Raw genomic sequence first — 19,395 nt, 5'->3', positions numbered from 1 at the left:
TTTTTCCACGTGTCTTGACATCCAATGTATCCGTGCAATGTTTGGTGGAGATCTGAGTATGTAGTTTTTGACCTTATCTGGAACCTCCTATCTGAAAATTTGAAAATTCTTCAAAAATTCGTCCAAAATCTTGATGTCTCCAATCTCTTGTTTTGTACGTTTTTTCCACGTGTCTCGACCTCCAATGTATCCCTGCAAAGTTTGGTGAAGATCTGAGTATGTCGTTTTTGACCTTATCTGGAACATCCTTTCTGAAAATTTGAAAATTCTTAAAAAATTCGTCCAAAATCTTGATGTCTCCAATCTCTTGTTTTGTACGTTTTTTCCACGTGTCTTGACATCCAATGTATCCCTGCAAAGTTTGGTGAAGATCTGAGTATGTAGTTTTTGACCTTATATGGAACCTCCTTTCTGAAAATTTGAAAATTCTCAAAAAATTCGTCCATAATCTTGATGTCTCCAATCTCTTGTTTTGTACGTTTTTTCCCCGTGTCTTGACATCCAATGTATCCCTGCAAAGTTTGGTGAAGATCTGAGTATGTAGTTTTTGACCTTATATGGAACCTCCTTTCTGAAAATTTGAAAATTCTTAAAAAATTCGTCCAAAATCTTGATGTCACCAATCCTATGTTTTGTATGTTTTTTCCACGTGTCTTGACATCCAATGTATCCATGCAAAGTTTGGTGAAGATCTGAGTATGTCGTTTTTGACCTTATCTGGAACCTCCCATCTGAAAATTTGAAAATTCTTAAAAAATTCGTCCAAAATCTTGATGTCTCCAATCTCTTGTTTTGTACGTTTTTTCCACGTTTCTTGACATCCAATGTATCCCTGCAAAGTTTGGTGAAGATCTGAGTATGTAGTTTTTGACCTTATCTGGAACCTCCCATCTGAAAATTTGAAAATTCCTAAAAAATCCGTCCAAAATCTTGATGACCCCAATCTCTTGTTTTGTACGTTTTTTCCACGTGTCTTGACATTCAATGTATCCCTGCAAAGTTTGGTGAAGATCTGAGTCTGTAGTTTTTGACCTTATATGGAACCTCCTTTCTGAAAATTTGAAAATTCTTAAAAAATTCGTCCAAAATCTTGATGTCTCCAATCTCTTGTTTTGTACGTTTTTTCCACGTGTCTTGACATCCAATGTATCCCTGCAAAGTTTGGTGAAGATCTGAGTATGTAGTTTTTGACCTTATATGGAACCTCCTATCTGAAAATTTGAAAATTCTTAAAAAATTTGACCAAAATCTTGATGTCCCCAATCCTATGTTTTGTATGTTTTTTCCACGTGTCTTGACATTCAATGTATCCCTGCAGAGCTTGGTGAAGATCTGAGTATGTCGTTTTTGACCTTATCTGGAACATCCTTTCTGAAAATTTGAAAATTCTTAAAAAATTCGTCCAAAATCTTGATGTCTCCAATCTCTTGTTTTGTACGTTTTTTCCACGTGCCTCGACCTCCAATGTATCCCTGCAAAGTTTGGTGAAGATCTGAGTATGTCGTTTTTGACCTTATCTGGAACATCCTTTCTGAAAATTTGAAAATTCTTAAAAAATTCGTCCAAAATCTTGATGTCTCCAATCTCTTGTTTTGTACGTTTTTTCCACGTGTCTCGACCTCCAATGTATCCCTGCAAAGTTTGGTGAAGATCTGAGTATGTCGTTTTTGACCTTATCTGGAACATCCTTTCTGAAAATTTGAAAATTGCTAAAAAATTCGTCGAAAATCTTGATGTCTCCAATCTCTTGTTTTGTACGGTTTTTCCACGTGTCTTGACATCCAATGTATCCCTGCAAAGTTTGGTGAAGATCTGAGTATGTAGTTTTTGACTTTATATGGAACCTCCTTTCTGAAAATTTGAAAATTCTCAAAAAATTCGTCCATAATCTTGATGTCTCCAATCTCTTGTTTTGTACGTTTTTTCCACGTGTCTTGACATCCAACGTATCCCTGCAAAGTTTGGTGAAGATCTGAGTATGTAGTTTTTGACCTTATATGGAACCTCCTTTCTGAAAATTTGAAAATTCTTAAAAAATTCGTCCAAAATCTTGATGTCACCAATCCTATGTTTTGTATGTTTTTTCCACGTGTCTTGACATCCAATGTATCCATGCAAAGTTTGGTGAAGATCTGAGTATGTCGTTTTTGACCTTATCTGGAACCTCCCATCTGAAAATTTGAAAATTCTCAAAAAATTCGTCCAAAATCTTTATGTATCCAATCTCTTGTTTTGTTCGTTTTTTCCACGTGTCTTGACATCCAATGTATCCATGCAAAGTTTGGTGACGATCTGAGTATGTCGTTTTTGACCTTATCTGGAACCTCCCATCTGAAAATTTGAAAATTCTTAAAAAATTCGTTGAAAATCTTGATGTCTCCAATCTCTTGTTTTGTACGTTTTTTCCACGTGTCTTGACATGCAAAGTATCCCTGCAACGTTTGGTGAAGATCTGAGTATGTAGTTTTTGATCTTATCTGGAACCTCCTATCTGAAAATTTGAAAATTCTTCAAAAATTCGTCGAGAATCTTGATGTCTCCAATCTCTTGTTTTGTACGTTTTTTCCACGTGTCTTGACATCCAATGTATCCGTGCAATGTTTGGTGGAGATCTGAGTATGTAGTTTTTGACCTTATCTGGAACCTCCTATCTGAAAATTTGAAAATTCTTCAAAAATTCGTCCAAAATCTTGATGTCTCCAATCTCTTGTTTTGTACGTTTTTTCCACGTGTCTCGACCTCCAATGTATCCCTGCAAAGTTTGGTGAAGATCTGAGTATGTCGTTTTTGACCTTATCTGGAACATCCTTTCTGAAAATTTGAAAATTCTTAAAAAATTCGTCCAAAATCTTGATGTCTCCAATCTCTTGTTTTGTACGTTTTTTCCACGTGTCTTGACATCCAATGTATCCCTGCAAAGTTTGGTGAAGATCTGAGTATGTAGTTTTTGACCTTATATGGAACCTCCTTTCTGAAAATTTGAAAATTCTCAAAAAATTCGTCCATAATCTTGATGTCTCCAATCTCTTGTTTTGTACGTTTTTTCCACGTGTCTTGACATCCAATGTATCCCTGCAAAGTTTGGTGAAGATCTGAGTATGTCGTTTTTGACCTTATATGGAACCTCCTTTCTGAAAATTTGAAAATTCTCAAAAAATTCGTCCATAATCTTGATGTCTCCAATCTCTTGTTTTGTACGTTTTTTCCCCGTGTCTTGACATCCAATGTATCCCTGCAAAGTTTGGTGAAGATCTGAGTATGTAGTTTTTGACCTTATATGGAACCTCCTTTCTGAAAATTTGAAAATTCTTAAAAAATTCGTCCAAAATCTTGATGTCACCAATCCTATGTTTTGTATGTTTTTTCCACGTGTCTTGACATCCAATGTATCCATGCAAAGTTTGGTGAAGATCTGAGTATGTCGTTTTTGACCTTATCTGGAACCTCCCATCTGAAAATTTGAAAATTCTTAAAAAATTCGTCCAAAATCTTGATGTCTCCAATCTCTTGTTTTGTACGTTTTTTCCACGTGTCTTGACATCCAATGTATCCCTGCAAAGTTTGGTGAAGATCTGAGTATGTAGTTTTTGACCTTATCTGGAACCTCCCATCTGAAAATTTGAAAATTCCTAAAAAATCCGTCCAAAATCTTGATGACCCCAATCTCTTGTTTTGTACGTTTTTTCCACGTGTCTTGACATTCAATGTATCCCTGCAAAGTTTGGTGAAGATCTGAGTATGTAGTTTTTGACCTTATATGGAACCTCCTTTCTGAAAATTTGAAAATTCTTAAAAAATTCGTCCAAAATCTTGATGTCTCCAATCTCTTGTTTTGTACGTTTTTTCCACGTGTCTTGACATCCAATGTATCCCTGCAAAGTTTGGTGAAGATCTGAGTATGTAGTTTTTGACCTTATATGGAACCTCCTATCTGAAAATTTGAAAATTCTTAAAAAATTTGACCAAAATCTTGATGTCCCCAATCCTATGTTTTGTATGTTTTTTCCACGTGTCTTGACATTCAATGTATCCCTGCAGAGTTTGGTGAAGATCTGAGTATGTCGTTTTTGACCTTATCTGGAACATCCTTTCTGAAAATTTGAAAATTCTTAAAAAATTCGTCCAAAATCTTGATGTCTCCAATCTCTTGTTTTGTACGTTTTTTCCACGTGTCTCGACCTCCAATGTATCCCTGCAAAGTTTGGTGAAGATCTGAGTATGTCGTTTTTGACCTTATCTGGAACATCCTTTCTGAAAATTTGAAAATTCTTAAAAAATTCGTCCAAAACCTTGATGTCTCCAATCTCTTGTTTTGTACGTTTTTTCCACGTGTCTCGACCTCCAATGTATCCCTGCAAAGTTTGGTGAAGATCTGAGTATGTCGTTTTTGACCTTATCTGGAACATCCTTTCTGAAAATTTGAAAATTGCTAAAAAATTCGCCGAAAATCTTGATGTCTCCAATCTCTTGTTTTGTACGGTTTTTCCACGTGTCTTGACATCCAATGTATCCCTGCAAAGTTTGGTGAAGATCTGAGTATGTAGTTTTTGACTTTATATGGAACCTCCTTTCTGAAAATTTGAAAATTCTCAAAAAATTCGTCCATAATCTTGATGTCTCCAATCTCTTGTTTTGTACGTTTTTTCCACGTGTCTTGACATCCAACGTATCCCTGCAAAGTTTGGTGAAGATCTGAGTATGTAGTTTTTGACCTTATATGGAACCTCCTTTCTGAAAATTTGAAAATTCTTAAAAAATTCGTCCAAAATCTTGATGTCACCAATCCTATGTTTTGTATGTTTTTTCCACGTGTCTTGACATCCAATGTATCCATGCAAAGTTTGGTGAAGATCTGAGTATGTCGTTTTTGACCTTATCTGGAACCTCCCATCTGAAAATTTGAAAATTCTCAAAAAATTCGTCCAAAATCTTTATGTATCCAATCTCTTGTTTTGTTCGTTTTTTCCACGTGTCTTGACATCCAATGTATCCATGCAAAGTTTGGTGACGATCTGAGTATGTCGTTTTTGACCTTATCTGGAACCTCCCATCTGAAAATTTGAAAATTCTTAAAAAATTCGTTGAAAATCTTGATGTCTCCAATCTCTTGTTTTGTACGTTTTTTCCACGTGTCTTGACATGCAAAGTATCCCTGCAACGTTTGGTGAAGATCTGAGTATGTAGTTTTTGATCTTATCTGGAACCTCCTATCTGAAAATTTGAAAATTCTTCAAAAATTCGTCGAGAATCTTGATGTCTCCAATCTCTTGTTTTGTACGTTTTTTCCACGTGTCTTGACATCCAATGTATCCGTGCAATGTTTGGTGGAGATCTGAGTATGTAGTTTTTGACCTTATCTGGAACCTCCTATCTGAAAATTTGAAAATTCTTCAAAAATTCGTCCAAAATCTTGATGTCTCCAATCTCTTGTTTTGTACGTTTTTTCCACGTGTCTCGACCTCCAATGTATCCCTGCAAAGTTTGGTGAAGATCTGAGTATGTCGTTTTTGACCTTATCTGGAACATCCTTTCTGAAAATTTGAAAATTCTTAAAAAATTCGTCCAAAATCTTGATGTCTCCAATCTCTTGTTTTGTACGTTTTTTCCACGTGTCTTGACATCCAATGTATCCCTGCAAAGTTTGGTGAAGATCTGAGTATGTAGTTTTTGACCTTATATGGAACCTCCTTTCTGAAAATTTGAAAATTCTCAAAAAATTCGTCCATAATCTTGATGTCTCCAATCTCTTGTTTTGTACGTTTTTTCCCCGTGTCTTGATATCCAATGTATCCCTGCAAAGTTTGGTGAAGATCTGAGTATGTAGTTTTTGACCTTATATGGAACCTCCTTTCTGAAAATTTGAAAATTCTTAAAAAATTCGTCCAAAATCTTGATGTCACCAATCCTATGTTTTGTATGTTTTTTCCACGTGTCTTGACATTCAATGTATCCCTGCAGAGTTTGGTGAAGATCTGAGTATGTCGTTTTTGACCTTATCTGGAACATCCTTTCTGAAAATTTGAAAATTCTTAAAAAATTCGTCCAAAATCTTGATGTCTCCAATCTCTTGTTTTGTACGTTTTTTCCACGTGTCTCGACCTCCAATGTATCCCTGCAAAGTTTGGTGAAGATCTGAGTATGTCGTTTTTGACCTTATCTGGAACATCCTTTCTGAAAATTTGAAAATTCTTAAAAAATTCGTCCAAAATCTTGATGTCTCCAATCTCTTGTTTTGTACGTTTTTTCCACGTTTCTCGACCTCCAATGTATCCCTGCAAAGTTTGGTGAAGATCTGAGTATGTCGTTTTTGACCTTATCTGGAACATCCTTTCTGAAAATTTGAAAATTGCTAAAAAATTCGTCGAAAATCTTGATGTCCCCAATCTCTTGTTTTGTACGTTTTTTCCACGTGTCTTGACATCCAATGTATCCCTGCAAAGTTTGGTGAAGATCTGAGTATGTAGTTTTTGACTTTATATGGAACCTCCTTTCTGAAAATTTGAAAATTCTCAAAAAATTCGTCCATAATCTTGATGTCTCCAATCTCTTGTTTTGTACGTTTTTTCCACGTGTCTTGACATCCAATGTATCCCTGCAAAGTTTGGTGAAGATCTGAGTATGTAGTTTTTGACCTTATATGGAACCTCCTTTCTGAAAATTTGAAAATTCTCAAAAAATTCGTCCAAAATCTTTATGTCTCCAATCTCTTGTTTTGTTCGTTTTTTCCACGTGTCTTGACATCCAATGTATCCATGCAAAGTTTGGTGACGATCTGAGTATGTCGTTTTTGACCTTATCTGGAACCTCCCATCTGAAAATTTGAAAATTCTTAAAAAATTCGTTGAAAATCTTGATGTCTCCAATCTCTTGTTTTGTACGTTTTTTCCACGTGTCTTGACATGCAAAGTATCCCTGCAACGTTTGGTGAAGATCTGAGTATGTAGTTTTTGATCTTATCTGGAACCTCCTATCTGAAAATTTGAAAATTCTTCAAAAATTCGTCGAGAATCTTGATGTCTCCAATCTCTTGTTTTGTACGTTTTTTCCACGTGTCTTGACATCCAATGTATCCGTGCAATGTTTGGTGGAGATCTGAGTATGTAGTTTTTGACCTTATCTGGAACCTCCTATCTGAAAATTTGAAAATTCTTCAAAAATTCGTCCAAAATCTTGATGTCTCCAATCTCTTGTTTTGTACGTTTTTTCCACGTGTCTCGACCTCCAATGTATCCCTGCAAAGTTTGGTGAAGATCTGAGTATGTCGTTTTTGACCTTATCTGGAACATCCTTTCTGAAAATTTGAAAATTCTTAAAAAATTCGTCCAAAATCTTGATGTCTAAAATCTCTTGTTTTGTACGTTTTTTCCACGTGTCTTGACATCCAATGTATCCCTGCAAAGTTTGGTGAAGATCTGAGTATGTAGTTTTTGACCTTATATGGAACCTCCTTTCTGAAAATTTGAAAATTCTCAAAAAATTCGTCCATAATCTTGATGTCTCCAATCTCTTGTTTTGTACGTTTTTTCCCCGTGTCTTGACATCCAATGTATCCCTGCAAAGTTTGGTGAAGATCTGAGTATGTAGTTTTTGACCTTATATGGAACCTCCTTTCTGAAAATTTGAAAATTCTTAAAAAATTCGTCCAAAATCTTGATGTCACCAATCCTATGTTTTGTATGTTTTTTCCACGTGTCTTGACTTCCAATGTATCCATGCAAAGTTTGGTGAAGATCTGAGTATGTCGTTTTTGACCTTATCTGGAACCTCCCATCTGAAAATTTGAAAATTCTTAAAAAATTCGTCCAAAATCTTGATGTCTCCAATCTCTTGTTTTGTACGTTTTTTCCACGTGTCTTGACATCCAATGTATCCCTGCAAAGTTTGGTGAAGATCTGAGTATGTAGTTTTTGACCTTATCTGGAACCTCCCATCTGAAAATTTGAAAATTCCTAAAAAATCCGTCCAAAATCTTGATGACCCCAATCTCTTGTTTTGTACGTTTTTTCCACGTGTCTTGACATTCAATGTATCCCTGCAAAGTTTGGTGAAGATCTGAGTATGTAGTTTTTGACCTTATATGGAACCTCCTTTCTGAAAATTTGAAAATTCTTAAAAAATTCGTCCAAAATCTTGATGTCTCCAATCTCTTGTTTTGTACGTTTTTTCCACGTGTCTTGACATCCAATGTATCCCTGCAAAGTTTGGTGAAGATCTGAGTATGTAGTTTTTGACCTTATATGGAACCTCCTATCTGAAAATTTGAAAATTCTTAAAAAATTTGACCAAAATCTTGATGTCCCCAATCCTATGTTTTGTATGTTTTTTCCACGTGTCTTGACATTCAATGTATCCCTGCAGAGTTTGGTGAAGATCTGAGTATGTCGTTTTTGACCTTATCTGGAACATCCTTTCTGAAAATTTGAAAATTCTTAAAAAATTCGTCCAAAATCTTGATGTCTCCAATCTCTTGTTTTGTACGTTTTTTCCACGTGTCTTGACATCCAATGTATCCCTGCAAAGTTTGGTGAAGATCTGAGTATGTAGTTTTTGACCTTATCTGGAACCTCCTATCTGAAAATTTGAAAATTGTTAAAAAATTCATCCAAAATCTTGATGTCTCCAATCTCTTGTTTTGAACGTTTTTCCCACGTGTCTTGACATCCAATGTATTCCTGCAAAGTTTGGTGAAGATCTGAGTATGTAGTTTTTGACCTTATATGGAACCTCCCATCTGAAAATTTGAAAATTCCTCAAAAATTCGTCCAAAATCTTGATGTCTCCAATCTCTTGTTTTGTACGTTTTTTCCACGTGTCTTGACATCTAATGTATCCCTGCAAAGTTTGGTGAAGATCTGAGTATGTAGTTTTTGACCTTATCTGGAACCTCCAATCTGAAAATTTGAAAATTCTTAAAAAATTCGTCCAAAATCTTGATGTCTCCAATCTCTTGTTTTGTACGTTTTTTCCACGTGTCTTGACATGCAAAGTATCCCTGCAACGTTTGGTGAAGATCTGAGTATGTAGTTTTTGACATTATATGGAACCTCCTTTCTGAAAATTTGAAAATTCTTAGAAAATTCGTCCAAAATCTTGATGTCCCCAATCCTATGTTTTGTATGTTTTTTCCACGTGTCTTGACATCCAATGTATCCATGCAAAGTTTGGTGAAGATCTGAGTATGTCGTTTTTGACCTTATCTAGAACCACCCATCTGAAAATTTGAAAATTTTGAAAAAATTCGTCCAAAATCTTGATGTCTCCAATCTCTTGTTTTGTACGTTTTTTCCACGTGTCTTGACATCCAATGTATCCCTGCAATGTTTGGTGAAGATCTGAGTATGTAGTTTTTGATCTTATATGGAACCTCCTTTCTAAAAATTTGAAAATTCTTAAAAAATTCGTCCAAAATCTTGATGTCCCCAATCTCTTGTTTCGTACGTTTTTTCCACGTGTCTTGACATGCAAAGTATCCCTGCAAAGTTTGGTGAAGATCTGAGTATGTCGTTTTTGACCTTATCTGGAACCTCCCATCTGAAAATTTGAAAATTCTTAAAAAATTCGTCCAAAATCTTGATGTCTCCAATCTCTTGTTTTGTACGTTTTTTCCACGTGTCTTGACATCCAATGTATCCCTGCAAAGTTTGGTGAAGATCTGAGTATGTAGTTTTTGACCTTATATGGAACCTCCTTTCTGAAAATTTGAAAATTCTTAAAAAATTCGTCCAAAATCTTGATGACCCCAATCTCTTGTTTTGTACGTTTTTTCCACGTGTCTTGACATGCAAAGTATCCCTGCAACGTTTGGTGAAGATCTGAGTATGTAGTTTTTGACCTTATCTGGAACATCCTATCTGAAAATTTGAAAATTCTTAAAAAATTCGTCCAAAATCTTGATGTCTCCAATCTCTTGTTTTGTACGTTTTTTCCACGTGTCTTGACATCCAATGTATCCCTGCAAAGTCTGGTGAAGATCTGAGTATGTAGTTTTTGACCTTATCTGGAACCTCCTATCTGAAAATTTGAAAATTGTTAAAAAATTCGTCCAAAATCTTGATGTCTCCAATCTCTTGTTTTGTACGTTTTTCCCACGTGTCTTGACATCCAATGTATCCCGGCAAAGTTTGGTGAAGATCTGAGTATGTAGTTTTTGACCTTATCTGGAACCTCATTTCTGAAAATTTGAAAATTCCTCAAAAATTCGTCCAAAATCTTGATGTCTCCAATCTCTTGTTTTGTACGTTTTTTCCACGTGTCTTGACATCCAATGTATCCCTGCAAAGTTTGGTGAAGATCTGAGTATGTCGTTTTTGACCTTATCTGGAACCTCCCATCTGAAAATTTGAAAATTCTTAAAAAATTCGTCCAAAATCTTGATGTCTCCAATCTCTTGTTTTGTACGTTTTTTCCACGTGTCTTGACATCCAATGTATCCCTGCAAAGTTTGGTGAAGATCTGAGTATGTAGTTTTTGACCTTATCTGGAACCTCCCATCTGAAAATTTGAAAATTCCTAAAAAATCCGTCCAAAATCTTGATGACCCCAATCTCTTGTTTTGTACGTTTTTTCCACGTGTCTTGACATTCAATGTATCCCTGCAAAGTTTGGTGAAGATCTGAGTATGTAGTTTTTGACTTATATGGAACCTCCTTTCTGAAAATTTGAAAATTCTTAAAAAATTCGTCCAAAATCTTGATGTCTCCAATCTCTTGTTTTGTACGTTTTTTCCACGTGTCTTGACATCCAATGTATCCCTGCAAAGTTTGGTGAAGATCTGAGTATGTAGTTTTTGACCTTATATGGAACCTCCTATCTGAAAATTTGAAAATTCTTAAAAAATTTGACCAAAATCTTGATGTCCCCAATCCTATGTTTTGTATGTTTTTTCCACGTGTCTTGACATTCAATGTATCCCTGCAGAGTTTGGTGAAGATCTGAGTATGTCGTTTTTGACCTTATCTGGAACATCCTTTCTGAAAATTTGAAAATTCTTAAAAAATTCGTCCAAAATCTTGATGTCTCCAATCTCTTGTTTTGTACGTTTTTTCCACGTGTCTTGACATCCAATGTATCCCTGCAAAGTTTGGTGAAGATCTGAGTATGTAGTTTTTGACCTTATCTGGAACCTCCTATCTGAAAATTTGAAAATTGTTAAAAAATTCATCCAAAATCTTGATGTCTCCAATCTCTTGTTTTGAACGTTTTTCCCACGTGTCTTGACATCCAATGTATTCCTGCAAAGTTTGGTGAAGATCTGAGTATGTAGTTTTTGACCTTATCTGGAACCTCATTTCTGAAAATTTGAAAATTCCTCAAAAATTCGTCCAAAATCTTGATGTCTCCAATCTCTTGTTTTGTACGTTTTTTCCACGTGTCTTGACATCTAATGTATCCCTGCAAAGTTTGGTGAAGATCTGAGTATGTAGTTTTTGACCTTATCTGGAACCTCCAATCTGAAAATTTGAAAATTCTTAAAAAATTCGTCCAAAATCTTGATGTCTCCAATCTCTTGTTTTGTACGTTTTTTCCACGTGTCTTGACATGCAAAGTATCCCTGCAACGTTTGGTGAAGATCTGAGTATGTAGTTTTTGACATTATATGGAACCTCCTTTCTGAAAATTTGAAAATTCTTAAAAAATTCGTCCAAAATCTTGATGTCCCCAATCCTATGTTTTGTATGTTTTTTCCACGTGTCTTGACATCCAATGTATCCATGCAAAGTTTGGTGAAGATCTGAGTATGTCGTTTTTGACCTTATCTAGAACCACCCATCTGAAAATTTGAAAATTTTGAAAAAATTCGTCCAAAATCTTGATGTCTCCAATCTCTTGTTTTGTACGTTTTTTCCACGTGTCTTGACATCCAATGTATCCCTGCAATGTTTGGTGAAGATCTGAGTATGTAGTTTTTGATCTTATATGGAACCTCCTTTCTAAAAATTTGAAAATTCTTAAAAAATTCGTCCAAAATCTTGATGTCCCCAATCTCTTGTTTCGTACGTTTTTTCCACGTGTCTTGACATGCAAAGTATCCCTGCAACGTTTGGTGAAGATCTGAGTATGTCGTTTTTGACCTTATCTGGAACCTCCCATCTGAAAATTTGAAAATTCTTAAAAAATTCGTCCAAAATCTTGATGTCTCCAATCTCTTGTTTTGTACGTTTTTTCCACGTGTCTTGACATCCAATGTATCCCTGCAAAGTTTGGTGAAGATCTGAGTATGTAGTTTTTGACCTTATATGGAACCTCCTTTCTGAAAATTTGAAAATTCTTAAAAAATTCGTCCAAAATCTTGATGACCCCAATCTCTTGTTTTGTACGTTTTTTCCACGTGTCTTGACATGCAAAGTATCCCTGCAACGTTTGGTGAAGATCTGAGTATGTAGTTTTTGACCTTATCAGGAACATCCTATCTGAAAATTTGAAAATTCTTAAAAAATTCGTCCAAAATCTTGATGTCTCCAATCTCTTGTTTTGTACGTTTTTTCCACGTGTCTTGACATCCAATGTATCCCTGCAAAGTCTGGTGAAGATCTGAGTATGTAGTTTTTGACCTTATCTGGAACCTCCTATCTGAAAATTTGAAAATTGTTAAAAAATTCGTCCAAAATCTTGATGTCTCCAATCTCTTGTTTTGTACGTTTTTCCCACGTGTCTTGACATCCAATGTATCCCGGCAAAGTTTGGTGAAGATCTGAGTATGTAGTTTTTGACCTTATCTGGAACCTCATTTCTGAAAATTTGAAAATTCCTCAAAAATTCGTCCAAAATCTTGATGTCTCCAATCTCTTGTTTTGTACGTTTTTTCCACGTGTCTTGACATCCAATGTATCCCTGCAAAGTTTGGTGAAGATCTGAGTATGTAGTTTTTGACCTTATCTGGAACCTCCTATCTGAAAATTTGAAAATTCTTAAAAAATTCGACCAAAATCTTGATGTCCCCAATCCTATGTTTTGTATGTTTTTTCCACGTGTCTTGACATCCAATGTATCCATGCAAAGTTTGGTGAAGATCTGAGTATGTCGGTTTTGACCTTATCTGGAACATCCTTTCTGAAAATTTGAAAATTCTTAAAAAATTCGTCGAAAATCTTGATGTCTCCAATCTCTTGTTTTGTACGTTTTTTCCACGTGTCTTGACATGCAGAGTATCCCTGCAAAGTTTGGTGAAGATCTGAGTATGTCGTTTTTGACCTTATCTGGAACCTCCCATCTGAAAATTTGAAAATTCTTAAAAAATTCGTCGAAAATCTTGATGTCTCCAATCTCTTGTTTTGTACGTTTTTTCCACGTGTCTTGACATGCAAAGCATCCCTGCAACATTTGGTGAAGATCTGAGTATGTAGTTTTTGACCTTATCTGGAACCTCATTTCTGAAAATTTGAAAATTCCTCAAAAATTCGTCCAAAATCTTGATGTCTCCAATCTCTTGTTTTGTACGTTTTTTCCACGTGTCTTGACATCCAATGTATCCCTGCAAAGTTTGGTGAAGATCTGAGTATGTAGTTTTTGACCTTATCTGGAACCTCCTATCTGAAAATTTGAAAATTCTTAAAAAATTCGTCCAAAATCTTGATGTCTCCAATCTCTTGTTTTGTACGTTTTTTCCACGTGTCTTCACATCCAATGTATCCCTGCAAAGTTTGGTGAAGATCTGAGTATGTAGTTTTTGACCTTATATGGAACCTCCTTTCTGAAAATTTGAAAATTCTTAAAAAATTCGTCCAAAATCTTGATGTCACCAATCCTATGTTTTGTATGTTTTTTCCACGTGTCTTGACATCCAATGTATCCATGCAAAGTTTGGTGAAGATCTGAGTATGTCGTTTTTGACCTTATGTGGAACCTCCCATCTGAAAATTTGAAAATTCTTAAAAAATTCGTCCAAAATCTTGATGTCTCCAATCTCTTGTTTTGTACGTTTTTTCCACGTGTCTTGACATCCAATGTATCCCTGCAAAGTTTGGTGAAGATCTGAGTATGTAGTTTTTGACCTTATCTGGAACCTCCCATCTGAAAATTTGAAAATTCCTAAAAAATCCGTCCAAAATCTTGATGACACCAATCTCTTGTTTTGTACGTTTTTTCCACGTGTCTTGACATTCAATGTATCCCTGCAAAGTTTGGTGAAGATCTGAGTATGTAGTTTTTGACCTTATATGGAACCTCCTTTCTGAAAATTTGAAAATTCTTAAAAAATTCGTCCAAAATCTTGATGTCTCCAATCTCTTGTTTTGTACGTTTTTTCCACGTGTCTTGACATCCAATGTATCCCTGCAAAGTTTGGTGAAGATCTGAGTATGTAGTTTTTGACCTTATATGGAACCTTATATCTGAAAATTTGAAAATTCTTAAAAAATTTGACCAAAATCTTTATGTCCCCAATCCTATGTTTTGTATGTTTTTTCCACGTGTCTTGACATCCAATGTATCCCTGCAGAGTTTGGTGAAGATCTGAGTATGTCGTTTTTGACCTTATCTGGAACATCCTTTCTGAAAATTTGAAAATTCTTAAAAAATTCGTCCAAAATCTTGATGTCTCCAATCTCTTGTCTTGAACGTTTTTTCCACGTGTCTTGACATCCAATGTATCCCTGCAAAGATTGGTGAAGATCTGAGTATGTAGTTTTTGACCTTATCTGGAACCTCCTATCTGAAAATTTGAAAATTGTTAAAAAATTCGTCCAAAATCTTGATGTCTCCAATCTCTTGTTTTGAACGTTTTTCCCACGTGTCTTGACATCCAATGTATCCCTGCAAAGTTTGGTGAAGATCTGAGTATGTCGTTTTTGACCTTATCTAGAACCACCCATCTGAAAATTTGAAAATTTTGAAAAAATTCGTCCAAAATCTTGATGTCTCCAATCTCTTGTTTTGTACGTTTTTTCCACGTGTCTTGACATCCAATGTATCCCTGCAATGTTTGGTGAAGATCTGAGTATGTAGTTTTTGACCTTATATGGAACCTCCTTTCTGAAAATTTGAAAATTCTTAAAAAATTCGTCCAAAATCTTGATGTCCCCAATCTCTTGTTTTGTACGTTTTTTCCACGTGTCTTGACATGCAAAGTATCCCTGCAACGTTTGGTGAAGATCTGAGTATGTAGTTTTTGACCTTATCTGGAACATACTATCTGAAAATTTGAAAATTCTTAAAAAATTCGTCCAAAATCTTCATGTCTCCAATCTCTTGTTTTGTACGTTTTTTCCACGTGTCTTGACATCCAATGTATCCCTGCAAAGTCTGGTGAAGATCTGAGTATGTAGTTTTTGACCTTATCTGGAACCTCCTATCTGAAAATTTGAAAATTCTTCAAAAATTCGTCCAAAATCTTGATGTCTCCAATCTCTTGTTTTGTACGTTTTTCCCACGTGTCTTGACATCCAATGTATCCCTGCAAAGTTTGGTGAAGATCTGAGTATGTAGTTTTTGACCTTATCTGGAACCTCATTTCTGAAAATTTGAAAATTCCTCAAAAATTCGTCCAAAATCTTGATGTCTCCAATCTCTTGTTTTGTACGTTTTTTCCACGTGTCTTGACATCCAATGTATCCCTGCAAAGTTTGGTGAAGATCTGAGTATGTAGTTTTTGACCTTATCTGGAACCTCCTATCTGAAAATTTGAAAATTCTTAAAAAATTCGACCAAAATCTTGAAGTCCCCAATCCTATGTTTTGTATGTTTTTTCCACGTGTCTTGACATCCAATGTATCCATGCAAAGTTTGGTGAAGATCTGAGTATGTCGGTTTTGACCTTATCTGGAACATCCTTTCTGAAAATTTGAAAATTCTTAAAAAATTCGTCGAAAATCTTGATGTCTCCAATCTCTTGTTTTGTACGTTTTTTCCACGTGTCTTGACATGCAGAGTATCCCTGCAAAGTTTGGTGAAGATCTGAGTATGTCGTTTTTGACCTTATCTGGAACCTCCCATCTGAAAATTTGAAAATTCTTAAAAAATTCGTCGAAAATCTTGATGTCTCCAATCTCTTGTTTTGTACGCTTTTTCCACGTGTCTTGACATGCAAAGTATCCCTGCAACGTTTGGTGAAGATCTGAGTATGTAGTTTTTGACCTTATCTGGAACCTCATTTCTGAAAATTTGAAAATTCCTCAAAAATTCGTCCAAAATCTTGATGTCTCCAATCTCTTGTTTTGTACGTTTTTTCCACGTGTCTTCACATCCAATGTATCCCTGCAAAGTTTGGTGAAGATCTGAGTATGTCGTTTTTGACCTTATCTGGAACATCCTTTCTGAAAATTTGAAAATTCTTAAAAAATTCGTCCAAAATCTTGATGTCTCCAATATCTTGTTATGTACGTTTTTTCCACGTGTCTTGACATCCAATGTATCCCTGCATAGTTTGGTGAAGATCTGAGTATGTAGTTTTTGACCTTATATGGAACCTCCCTTCTGAAAATTTGAAAATTCCTAAAAAATCAGTCCAAAATCTTGATGACCCCAATCTCTTGTTTTGTACGTTTTTTCCACGTGTCTTGACATCCAATGTATCCCTGCAATGTTTGGTGAAGATCTGAGTATGTAGTTTTTGACCTTATCTGGAACCTCCTATCTGAAAATTTGAAAATTCTTAAAAAATTCGTCCAAAATCTTGATGTCTCCAATCTCTTGTTTTGTACGTTTTTTCCACGTGTCTTGACATCCAATGTATCCCTGCAAAGTTTGGTGAAGATCTGAGTAGGTCGGTTTTGACCTTATCTGGAACATCCTTTCTGAAAATTTGAAAATTCTTAAAAAATTCGTCGAAAATCTTGATGTCTCCAATCTCTTGTTTTGTACGTTTTTTCCACGTGTCTTGACATGCAGAGTATCCCTGCAAAGTTTGGTGAAGATCTGAGTATGTCGTTTTTGACCTTATCTGGAACCTCCCATCTGAAAATTTGAAAATTCTTAAAAAATTCGTCCAAAATCTTGATGTCTCCAATCTCTTGTTTTGTACGTTTTTTCCACGTGTCTTGACATGCAGAGTATCCCTGCAAAGTTTGGTGAAGATCTGAGTATGTCGTTTTTGACCTTATCTGGAACCTCCCATCTGAAAATTTGAAAATTCTTAAAAAATTCGTCCAAAATCTTGATGTCTCCAATCTCTTGTTTTGTACGTTTTTTCCACGTGTCTTGACATCCAATGTATCCCTGCAAAGTTTGGTGAAGATCTGAGTATGTCGGTTTTGACCTTATCTGGATCATCCTTTCTGAAAATTAGAAAATTCTTAAAAAATTCGTCCAAAATCTTGATGTCTCCAATCTCTTGTTTTGTACGTTTTTTCCACGTGTCTTGACATCCAACGTATCCCTGCAAATTTTGGTGAAGATCTGAGTATGTAGTTTTTGACCTTATCTGGAAACTCCCATCTGAAAATTTGAAAATTCTTAAAAAATTTGTCGAAAATCTTGATGTCTCCAATCTCTTGTTTCGTACGTTTTTTCCACGTGTCTTGACATGCAGAGTATCCCTGCAAAGTTTGGTGAAGATCTGAGTATGTCGTTTTTGACGTTATCTGGAACCTCCCATCTGAAAATTTGAAAATTCTTAAAAAATTCGTCGAAAATCTTGATGTCTCCAATCTCTTGTTTTGTACGTTTTTTCCACGTGTCTTGACATGCAAATTATCCCTGAAAAGTTTGGTGGAGATCTGAGTATGTCGTTTTTGACCTTATCTGGAACATCTTTTCTGAAAATTTGAAAATTCTTAAAAAATTCGTCCAAAATCTTGATGTCTCCAATCTCTTGTTTTGTACGTTTTTTCCACGTGTCTTGACATCCAATGTATCCCTGCAAAGTTTGGTGAAGATCTGAGTATGTAGTTTTTGACCTTATCTGGAACCTCCTATCTGAAAATTTGAAAATTCTTAAAAAATTCGTCCAAAATCTTGATGTCTCCAATCTCTTGTTTTGTACGTTTTTTCCACGTGTCTTCACATCCAATGTATCCCTGCAAAGTTTGGTGAAGATCTGAGTATGTCGTTTTTGACCTTATCTGGAACATCCTTTCTGAAAATTTGAAAATTCTTAAAAAATTCGTCCAAAATTTTGATGTCTCCAATATCTTGTTATGTACGTTTTTTCCACGTGTCTTGACATCCAATGTATCCCTGAGAAGTTTGGTGAAGATCTGAGTATGTAGTTTTTGACCTTATATGGAACCTCCCATCTGAAAATTTGAAAATTCCTAAAAAATCCGTCCAAAATCTTGATGACCCCAATCTCTTATTTTGTACGTTTTTTCCACGTGTCTTGACATCCAATGTATCCCTGCAAAGTTTGGTGAAGATCTGAGTATGTAGTTTTTGACCTTATCTGGAACCTCCTATCTGAAAATTTGAAAATTCCTAAAAAATTCGTCCAAAATCTTGATGTCTCCAATCTCTTGTTTTGTACGTTTTTTCCACGTGTCTTGACATCCAATGTATCCCTGCAAAGTTTGGTGAAGATCTGAGTATGTAGTTTTTGACCTTATCTGGAACCTCCTATCTGAAAATTTGAAAATTCTTAAAAAATTCGACCAAAATCTTGATGTCCCCAATCCTATGTTTTGTATGTTTTTTCCACGTGTCTTGACATCCAATGTATCCATGCAAAGTTTGGTGAAGATCTGAGTATGTCGGTTTTGACCTTATCTGGAACATCCTTTCTGAAAATTTGAAAATTCTTAAAAAATTCGTCGAAAATCTTGATGTCTCCAATCTCTTGTTTTGTACGTTTTTTCCACGTGTCTTGACATGCAGAGTATCCCTGCAAAGTTTGGTGAAGATCTGAGTATGTCGTTTTTGACCTTATCTGGAACCTCCCATCTGAAAATTTGAAAATTCTTAAAAAATTCGTCGAAAATCTTGATGTCTCCAATCTCTTGTTTTGTACGTTTTTTCCACGTGTCTTGACATGCAAAGCATCCCTGCAACATTTGGTGAAGATCTGAGTATGTAGTTTTTGACCTTATCTGGAACCTCATTTCTGAAAATTTGAAAATTCCTCAAAAATTCGTCCAAAATCTTGATGTCTCCAATCTCTTGTTTTGTACGTTTTTTCCACGTGTCTTGACATCCAATGTATCCCTGCAAAGTTTGGTGAAGATCTGAGTATGTAGTTTTTGACCTTATCTGGAACCTCCTATCTGAAAATTTGAAAATTCTTAAAAAATTCGTCCAAAATCTTGATGTCTCCAATCTCTTGTTTTGTACGTTTTTTCCACGTGTCTTCACATCCAATGTATCCCTGCAAAGTTTGGTGAAGATCTGAGTATGTAGTTTTTGACCTTATATGGAACCTCCTTTCTGAAAATTTGAAAATTCTTAAAAAATTCGTCCAAAATCTTGATGTCACCAATCCTATGTTTTGTATGTTTTTTCCACGTGTCTTGACATCCAATGTATCCATGC

This window comes from Lepisma saccharinum, unplaced genomic scaffold, assembly GCF_977018435.1.
Source record: "Lepisma saccharinum unplaced genomic scaffold, izLepSacc3.1 HAP1_SCAFFOLD_490, whole genome shotgun sequence".
In the NCBI taxonomy this organism is placed as follows: domain Eukaryota; kingdom Metazoa; phylum Arthropoda; class Insecta; order Zygentoma; family Lepismatidae; genus Lepisma; species Lepisma saccharinum.
This window is presented reverse-complemented; position numbering follows the sequence as displayed.